Source organism: Bombus fervidus, unplaced genomic scaffold, assembly GCF_041682495.2.
Source record: "Bombus fervidus isolate BK054 unplaced genomic scaffold, iyBomFerv1 scaffold0040, whole genome shotgun sequence".
In the NCBI taxonomy this organism is placed as follows: Eukaryota; Metazoa; Arthropoda; class Insecta; order Hymenoptera; family Apidae; genus Bombus; species Bombus fervidus.
The window spans coordinates 25,001-35,000 of NW_027212603.1; the positions used below are offsets into that span (position 1 = coordinate 25,001).

Here is a 10,000-nt window from a genome sequence, read left to right on the forward strand (position 1 = left end):
CGTCTCCGAATCCTATAACACGAAACCGCTACTATTAATAATAATAATAATAATAACGATATGTGAGGGAACTTGAGCTGAACACATATCGAAAAAACTAAAAGTTACAGTGGAAACCACGTGTAATGAGAAATGCGATCGAGGCGCCTGCGTGAGGTCGTACACAGAAAGACCCGCCGTCACGATCTCGTATTTCGTATTTGCATCGTGGAAATCCAACGAACGAACAATATAATATATAAACTAAAATCTCTAAAGTGCCTCGTGTCGGAGAGATCACTGCTCACACCTCTTCTATATTTCGTAGTTGCGTTGCGTAGGCCTCACCTCCTAGCAACGGGACATAAGGAAGACTGCTCTTTGGGATCGAACGAAGCGTCTATAACGAGTCGTCGACGAGAGCGAAAGAACGCGAATAGCGAGCCGCAGAAAAAAAGGATACCGAATTATATATCTTCGAAGGTTCTCTTCGAAGATCCATGGATACCTATATCTGCGCGTCTCCAGCTATCTCGCGCGTCTCTCCAAACTCTCGTCGTTCCTCGAAACGTGCTTCCTACCCAAAGGGCGTTCGTTCTTCCTATGTCGTTTCGTTGTCGTTCGTTTCAACGGCGAACGATATACGATGTTCGACAAAACGAAACCACGTTGTACGTTCGTACTCGTGGATCGGGTAACCTAGAACGAAAACGCATTGCGTGGATGTTGGCCCGAAAAGATATATACCAAGGCGAGTGATGGTAAAGAGTAACGATTCTTAACTAGACGAAGTTGGTTCAGAGGGGACCGCCGGCCGTCTCTCTATCCTCGCGAGTCTAATGCCTCGTTCCGTCGCTAGAGTTTTTCAAACTCTGCTTCTGGCTATCGGGAAGAATAGACCGCGCGCGAGGAAGAGGAACGACGACCGTGCGCGTCCCATCGATTTTTTTTATTTTTACCTGAACCACCGAAGTCGATTCAGAGGGGACCGCCGGCCGTCTCTCTATCCTCGTTGTCGTGAGTCATATGCCTCGTTCCGTCGCTAGAGTTTTTCAAACTCTGCTTCTGGCTATCGGGAAGAAACGACCGCGCGAGGAAGACGACGACGACCGTGCGCGTCCCATCGAATTTTTTTTTATTTTTACCTGATCGACGGAAGTTTCGTCCGGTTCGTCTCTTTTACCATCGTCTCGTCGACCCGTTCAGAGGGGACCGCCTGTCCATATCCTCGTTGTCGTGAGTCATATGCCTCGTTCCGTCGCTAGAGTTTTTCAAACTCTGCTTCTGGCTATCGGGAAGAAACGACCGCGCGAGGCCGATGGCTGCGAGTCCCATCGAATTTTTTTTAAACGCACGCACACACATACACCTGAACGGAGATGCGTTCCTTTTCGTCGCGATTTTTCGCGCTTTAGTCGTCGTTGTCGCCATCCGTTCGGAGGGGACCGCCGGCCGTCTCTCTATCCTCGTTGTCGAGAGTCTAATGCCTCGTTCCGTCGCTAGAGTTTTTCAAACTCTGCTTCTGGCTATCGGGAAGAAAAGACCGCGCGAGGAAGAGGAAGGACGACCGTGCGCGTCCCTTTCGAATTTTTTTTTATTTTTACCTGAGCGACCAAAGTGGATTCAGAGGGGACCGCCGGTCGTCTCTCTATCCTCGTTGTCGCGAGTCTAATGCCTCGTTCCGTCGCTAGAGTTTTTCAAACTCTGCTTCTGGCTATCGGGAAGAATAGACCGCGCGCGAGGAAGAGGAAGGACGACCGTGCGCGTCCCATCGATTTTTTTTATTTTTACCTGAACCACCGAAGTCGATTCAGAGGGGACCGCCGGCCGTGTCTGTATCCTCGTTGTCGAGAGTCTAATGCCTCGTTCCGTCGCTAGAGTTTTTCAAACTCTGCTTCTGGCTATCGGGAAGAAACGACCGCGCGAGGAAGACTACGACCGTGCGCGTCCCATCGATTTTTTTTTACCCGAACGATGGAGATGCATATCGGCTGTTTGCTTCGAATAACTGGACGAGAGGAACGAACATATATATATATATCATGGGCTAGCCACCGTGCGCTTTCTTCGCGAGATCGTGTGCTGTACAGAGGATTCAGAATCGGGTGTTATATCCCCGTCGTTTCCTGACGAACGGAGCTTCGATCTCGTTGGTTGTTATATATTATAATGCACTTTACGCCCGGTCGGCGGGCTGCGTGTGTCGTCGCGCAGTCCGTCCGATTTCGTTTTCGAACGTATTTTCGTGTCGTCAATCATATGGCGACTTCCGCGCGTTCGATTCCCGTTGGTCGGACGTTTGTCGGATATCGGCTTCTTTCGAACCGAGAATAAGAGTACAAAAACCTGAGTACACAAACAAAAATCCATGCATAAACGATTACCCTGAACGGTGGATCACTTGGCTCGTGGGTCGATGAAGAACGCAGCTAATTGCGCGTCAACGTGTGAACTGCAGGACACATGAACATCGACATTTCGAACGCACATTGCGGTCCACGGATACAATTCCTGGACCACGCCTGGCTGAGGGTTGCTCACGTAAACCTAAGACTGCTTGCGTTGCGTATCGTTGCTCTCGGTCCGTATCTCTCTGTTCTTTCTTGCCTCGTCGACAGCCCGCCGTCGTTCGTTTTATCTTTAAACGAACGTTTCTGAGTCGGAGGACGAGCGCCAAGCAAAAGAATACGAATTAAAGAGCGGTCGAGGGCTCGTACGCGACGTACGAGCGATTGTTGGACGTTCGTCGGCGTTCGTCGCTGGATCGTGTGGAGACCGGCGTACGCATGCTCTCGATACAAATATATATGAAAAATCTATCGCGTTCACGGGAGACTCGCAAAACTACCTCCGTCTCTTCTCTGTCCCTTCTTGGCTTGACAACCCGCCGTCGTTCGTGTTTTACGAACGTTTCTGAGTCGGACGAAGCGCAAGAAGAAGGATACGAATTAAAAGAGCGCGGAGAGAACCGTCGTCGTCGACGCGGTTATCGAGATACACAGAGCGAGTTTTCTTCGTGGCCGATTTTTTTTTTCTTTTTGTATCAGCCTCTGCTACGTTTTGTTAGTCTTCGATAAGCACGAATGACCGCGCCCCCGACGTCGTCTTAAATGAATTTTTGGCGAGACTGAGAGAAAGCAAAAATATTTTTGAACAAAGTCAGTCGAGAGAGGAGAGAAAAGAGAACCAAGATATTAAAACCTAAACCTAAACTTGGTGGCGTAACGAAAAACTGTGTGCCTTAAAGAAACACAACCGTCTTTTCATCAAGATGTTTTTACTCGTACAGCCCCAGGGATCGAATACCCACTCCGTCTGTTCGTGCGGCAGAGATGTATTCTGCAGGCGCGAGACGACTGACGAGAAGACAACGAGGACCGTCGCATCGATGGGTCGTCGTTGCGTTTTTCATCCTCTGTGCTTTTTTCTGTTCTTCGCGAACCCAGAGAAAGCCGTAGATCCGGGAACGGACACACGAGATTTCTTCGAACGCTGATGACTTAGGGAGATGATCCCCAGCGTTGCGCGGAGATCGGAGAGTACGCGTACATGTATCGGGACGAATTTTTCCCCGTCGGTCGCGTATCTCTCTGCCCGCGCGCCTGGCCCAAAGCCACGTTCGTCGGAAATCAACGAAAAGTGTGTTACGATCTAGCGTGCGTCTACGATCGGCTATATTTAAGGGTGACGAAGAAGAGAAAAGCTCACGGTGTTGCGCAACGTTTCTGTACCCGATTTTAAGATGTGCATGTGAGTCCGTTACAAAGTTGTTCGGATCGTCGAAAATAGTCGTTTTCGTCGTCGTGCGAAAGAGAATAATCTCTGACATTGGCACGGAGAGATCGCGCAGAGGAAGAGAACGATCCTCTTTGGCGAGGCTCGAGAAAGACTAACGAAACTTGATTAGAGACGAGGTATACACGCGCCGTACGTACGACGTACGCGCGTGTGATTTTTTTTTGCTTTAAGGCGTTTCGGCGCTCCGAGTATTAGAGAAAAAGAGATCGTTGGTCATCCCATGTCTCTTCGTCGTCTATCGCTGGACCGCGCATCCTAACGTATCGCCGGTCGTCCAGTCCCCGAGTAATAAATTCACCCCGTTGTGTACGTCTCGCGCTCGCTTTTCCACTTGCGTGAGTTCCCGTGCGTTTTCGTCGTTGGTACAGAGCAAAGAAACCGATATGTTATATATATGTCGCGTGTTCGATCTCTGTGCCAGCAATAACAGGCGAAAACAAGGAACCGCTGGAATCGTCGAGAAGAGAGAAACGGCTACGGGAGATATATTATACATAACACGTATAATATATATATATTATACAAAGAGGACGGGCGTTAAAAACCGGAGATCGTTACGGGTGTCTTGCGTGAGTCTTAGCTCGAACATGATACGACGAACGAAGTTTAAAAGGCACTTTGGCGAGATGCATAAAACGTTTCTCGATCGAGATAGAATATACGGTTCTCGATTCTATTCGAATTATTTTTTTTTTTATTTTTTTTTCTCTTTGAGGCGATTCTCGGAGAGAGAAATAAAAATAAAGACCCTCTGTCGCATTGTTATCAAACCGTCTTGCTTTTCTCGAATCGCGCCCACATGGCACGAAATTTTTTTTTCTTTGAAAAAAAAAATTGTCACCGTGTCGTGACGTTGAAGCGACCTCAGAGTAGGCGAGATCACCCGCTGAATTTAAGCATATTACTAAGCGGAGGAAAAGAAACTAACAAGGATTTCCTTAGTAGCGGCGAGCGAACAGGAATTAGCCCAGCACTGAATCCCGCGGTTCCGCCGTTGGGAAATGTAGTGTTCGGGAGGATCCGTTTATCCCGTGACGTCGAACCGCGTCCAAGTCCATCTTGAATGGGGCCATGTACCCACAGAGGGTGCCAGGCCCGTAGTGACCGGAACGCGTTTCGGGAGGATCTCTCCTTAGAGTCGGGTTGCTTGAGAGTGCAGCCCTAAGTTGGTGGTAAACTCCATCTAAGGCTAAATACAACCACGAGACCGATAGCGAACAAGTACCGTGAGGGAAAGTTGAAAAGAACTTTGAAGAGAGAGTTCAAGAGTACGTGAAACCGTTCAGGGGTAAACCTGAGAAACCCAAAAGATCGAATGGGGAGATTCATCGTCGACGGCGTCGGTGATCGTTGGTGAGCGATGCTCCGGGTGGGCCTTCGTGGTTCCATTGGCGAGGGCACGCCACCTTCGATTCGAACGCTCCGGCGTCGTAGTCGTGCACTTCTCCCCTAGTAGAACGTCGCGACCCGTTGTGTGTCGGTCTACGGCCCGAGCGGGTGACTGTCGCGTCGCTTCGGCGCACGCGGCAGACCCTCGGTCGCCCGGCCGACTGCACGACGGTACACTAGACGGTATCGGGCCGCAACCAATCCATTCTCGAATGTGTGTGCGTCTAGACCGCCGCAAGCGATCGTCGATCGTTCTCAGTTTTTACGGAGTTTAATTCCGTGCTGGGGCATCGGCAGCTGTTGGCTGGCGGATTTCTTGGACTGGCCGAGTCTCTGATTACCGGTCGGCGACGCTATTGCTTTGGGTACTCTCAGGACCCGTCTTGAAACACGGACCAAGGAGTCTAACATGTACGCGAGTCATTGGGACTTGTAAACCTAAAGGCGAAATGAAAGTGAAAATCGGCGCGCGTGCCCACCCTGAGTGGGTTGCGCGTGTCCGATCGAGGGAGGATGGGCCGCGAGACAATGCGGCCCCGCACTCCCGGGGCGTCTCGTTCTCATTGCGAGGAGAGGCGCACCTAGAGCGTACACGTTGGGACCCGAAAGATGGTGAACTATGCCTGGTCAGGACGAAGTCAGGGGAAACCCTGATGGAGGTCCGTAGCGATTCTGACGTGCAAATCGATCGTCGGAACTGGGTATAGGGGCGAAAGACTAATCGAACCATCTAGTAGCTGGTTCCCTCCGAAGTTTCCCTCAGGATAGCTGGCACTCGTCCGTTCTCTTCGAACGCGTACGAGTCTCATCTGGTAAAGCGAATGATTAGAGGCCTTGGGGCCGAAACGACCTCAACCTATTCTCAAACTTTAAATGGGTGAGATCTCTGGCTTGCTTGGATCATGAAGCCACGAGATACAATTGTCGGATCAGAGTGCCAAGTGGGCCAATTTTGGTAAGCAGAACTGGCGCTGTGGGATGAACCAAACGTGGAGTTAAGGCGCCTAAGTCGACGCTTATGGGATACCATGAAAGGCGTTGGTTGCTTAAGACAGCAGGACGGTGGCCATGGAAGTCGGAATCCGCTAAGGAGTGTGTAACAACTCACCTGCCGAAGCAACTAGCCCTGAAAATGGATGGCGCTGAAGCGTCGCGCCTATACTCCGCCGTCAGTGGCAAGTGGGAAGGCACGCGAGTCTTTCGATCAATTGCGATCGTGGACCGTCCTTCATGAAGCTCTGACGAGTAGGAGGGTCGCGGCGGTGTGCGCAGAAGGGTCTGGGCGCGAGCCTGCCTGGAGCCGCCGTCGGTGCAGATCTTGGTGGTAGTAGCAAATACTCCAGCGAGGCCCTGGAGGACTGACGTGGAGAAGGGTTTCGTGTGAACAGCCGTTGCACACGAGTCAGTCGATCCTAAGCCCTAAGAGAAATCCTATGCAGATGAGGTGTCCTAAGATCATATATACACGAAAATGCTATAACACAAAATGTGTAAAAAAAGTTGAGCGAAAGATAAACACCCATTGGGCGAAAGGGAATCCGGTTCCTATTCCGGAACCCGGCAGCGGAACCGCATACCATTCGGGCCCTCGTAAGAGTGTTCGTCGGGGTAACCCAAAATGACCTGGAGACGCCGTCGGGAGATCCGGGAAGAGTTTTCTTTTCTGTATAAGCGTTCGAGTTCCCTGGAAACCTCTAGCAGGGAGATAGGGTTTGGAACGCGAAGAGCACCGCAGTTGCGGCGGTGTCCGGATCTTCCCCTCGGACCTTGAAAATCCAGGAGAGGGCCACGTGGAGGTGTCGCGCCGGTTCGTACCCATATCCGCAGCAGGTCTCCAAGGTAAAGAGCCTCTAGTCGATAGATTAATGTAGGTAAGGGAAGTCGGCAAATTGGATCCGTAACTTCGGAATAAGGATTGGCTCTGAGGAGCGGGGCGTGTCGGGCTTGGTCGGGAAGCGGGTTTGGCTGACGTGCCGGGCCTGGGCGAGCTGAACGGTCGAAACGGCGTCCCGGTCTATCCATTTCTCGTTTGCAACGGGTATGGAGACGATCGCGGTCGTCGCGTAACCCTGGATCCGAGCTCGGTCCCGTGCCTTGGCCTCCCGCGGATCTTCCTTGCTGCGAGGCTTCCGTCGCTCGACGATATCTAATTATCGTCGTTGCGCGCGGTCGTTCTCTTCGGCCGCCATTCAACGCTCAGCTCAGAACTGGCACGGACTAGGGGAATCCGACTGTCTAATTAAAACAAAGCATTGCGATGGCCCCCAAGGGTGTTGACGCAATGTGATTTCTGCCCAGTGCTCTGAATGTCAACGTGAAGAAATTCAAAAAAGCGCGGGTAAACGGCGGGAGTAACTATGACTCTCTTAAGGTTGTCAAAAGTCTCGTCATCGTACTAGTGACGTAATTGGCCCCTTAATGGGGTGCAATGTGTTGCGGGCCTTGGTGTCGCATGCGCTAATAAAGGCTTATGGGGGGATTCGCTGCGTACGGTCTTATGGTCGTGCGTAGCGATTTTTTTCCATTTAAGGCTTTTTTTATACCATCGAAAAAGCAATACGCCGCTGGACTTAGCCGGATATCCGCTATGGAATTACTAGCGTCTGGTTCGGTGCGTACGCTAAAAAGCAATACGCCGCTGGACTTAGTCGCTCATTACAATAGGGAAGGGTTTGCTGCGTGCGGTCTTATCGATCGTGCGTAGCGAATTTTTTTTTCCTTTAAATCGATTCCCATCTACACCTAGGCGGTGTCCCCGGCAGTGCCAGCTGGGTATGTGCTATCATTTTGACACGCGCCAGAAAGCAATACGCCGCTGGACTTAGTCGCGCACACTGGAAGAGCAATACACCGCTCAACGTGGCGTTGTATGTGCTTGGAAGGTCTAAGAGCGAGCAGTTCGGTGGTGCTTTTGTCTGAAGGCTGCACGTTTCGGGTTTGGTGGCTGAGCTGGAAAGCAATACGCCGCTGGACTTCGATTCGCATACTCGAGGGGGGATTTTCGCTGCGTGCGGCCCTTGTTGGTCGTGCGTAGCGAATTTTTTTCCCTTTGAGCAAATTGACGAACATCTGGAAGGCGATGCGCCGCCGGGCCGTGCCTCACATTGCTACCCCTCGAGGCCCTCAGCGTCTGGCCGCTACATAACGGCCTTGTCGCGGGGCCTTGGGGAGTCATAGGTACTCGGGGATAGGCAGGGCCTTGGCCCTGTCTATCCAAGTTGCACTCCTACCTCCTCGTGGTACCGCCGGTAACATGTTCGCTTCGCTAGCGTGGGGAAATATCCCCCGGGTGTTAGCGGACATGGCCAAACGGAGTGTAGCGACGAAGGGACGTGAGCTGAACAACATCATCGGCCGTGCCGAAACGGGAAATGGAGTACCGTGAAGAGGAGGATGTTAAACCAACAACAAGGAACTCGTTCCTTCATACCTATGACGACCTGGCTAATCAAAGGACATGAGATGGATGATGGATGGAATTAAATACTTCGGATACACATATTCTTGTTTCAATGTTCGATTCAACCGAAGCCTCGGACGCGACGCCTCTCGATCCCGGAGGCGCCGTGGCGGATTTTTCCGCTTCTCAGGGGATCATGGGTGACGACCAAGCTAGCCAACGGACAACGAGTTATGGAATTACGGTACCTTTAGTGGGCGATCGGGTTGCGTGTCCAGTATGTGAAGAGAAGGGAATAAACCTTTTCTTCATGTCGTTATCCGACCTGAACAAGCACCTCGATCTACACCATACAGATGCGAATATTAAATGGAGTTGTCTCTGTGGGAAAAGTTTCTCGAAACTTCATGGGACCCAGTGCCACATTCCTAAATGTACAGGCACTGGTCAAAAGGCAGTGGGAAAATATAAGTGTGAAGCATGTCCCATGAGTTTCGGGACCCAGAGAGGACTCTCGACCCACGAAAGGCATGCGCACCCTGCCCTAAGAAATCAGAAAAGAAGGGGACCGGACCCCCCAAAAGATAAAAATTGGACGGAAGTAGAACTTAGTCTCTTGAGAGAGCTTAATGAAAAATTTAAAAACCATAAATATCCAAACAAAGAAATAAATAAGATCCTCACAAACAAGACTTTAGACCAGATCAAATATCAGAGAAAAAAGCTAAGACTGGTCGGTGAGGCAACAAGCTCTCAGGAGGCTAATTGGGCAACAGTGGGAGGGTGCGATCTCGTGGATCCAGGCAATGCGTCTTCAAATGCGCCTGAGATCCGCGTTGACAATGAGTCTCTTAGTGCATGGAGACTCAGCCTGGAAGAAGCCATACTGACGACAGCCGACGTACCTCCTGTTTTAAGTGAGGCCTACGATCGGCTGGAAAATATTTTTAAATTAAACCAAGGGAACGAGGAAGCCCTTGGTAAAGAATTAAATAATTTTATTGCACATCTCTATGAAATTATAAAGAAAGTCAATAAAATAGAGATCACTAAATGTAATTTAAGTCGGAATAAGCCCCAAATGGGACATAAAAAGAACAGCCGCAACGCAAGAAAGCGGTTTTCATACGCACGATGCCAGGATCTGTTTTATGAGTGTCCAAAGAAGTTGGCCGATGTCGTTATCAACGACGATCGCGCATACCTGGAACCAGCCAGGCAGCCACCGGCAGCTGAAGAAGTCAAGAGACACTATAAAGAATTATGGGGGCAACAAGGACCATCTAGTGTCCCGTTTATTAATGATCAATGTGTCTCTAAGCTGTCGTTAAACGAAATTTTTACGCCGATAGCTGTTGAGGATGTGGCGGAGAAAATTAGAAAGATCAGAAAGAAAGCCGCGGCAGGTCCGGATGGATTAACAAAAGAACACCT

General features: G+C 50.5%; 1 non-coding gene and 1 pseudogene across 1 annotated transcript; both read left to right on the forward strand.

Annotated features, from left to right (window-relative positions):
* Positions 1-2,360: 2,360 nt before the first annotated feature.
* Positions 2,361-2,515, forward strand: LOC139997222 (5.8S ribosomal RNA). Its single transcript, XR_011802654.1, has one exon. It is a non-coding gene; the product is annotated as a 5.8S ribosomal RNA (ribosomal RNA).
* Positions 2,516-4,636: 2,121 nt separating this feature from the next.
* The window catches only part of LOC139997221 (large subunit ribosomal RNA), an 8,871-nt pseudogene continuing 3,507 nt past the window's right edge, over positions 4,637-10,000 (forward strand).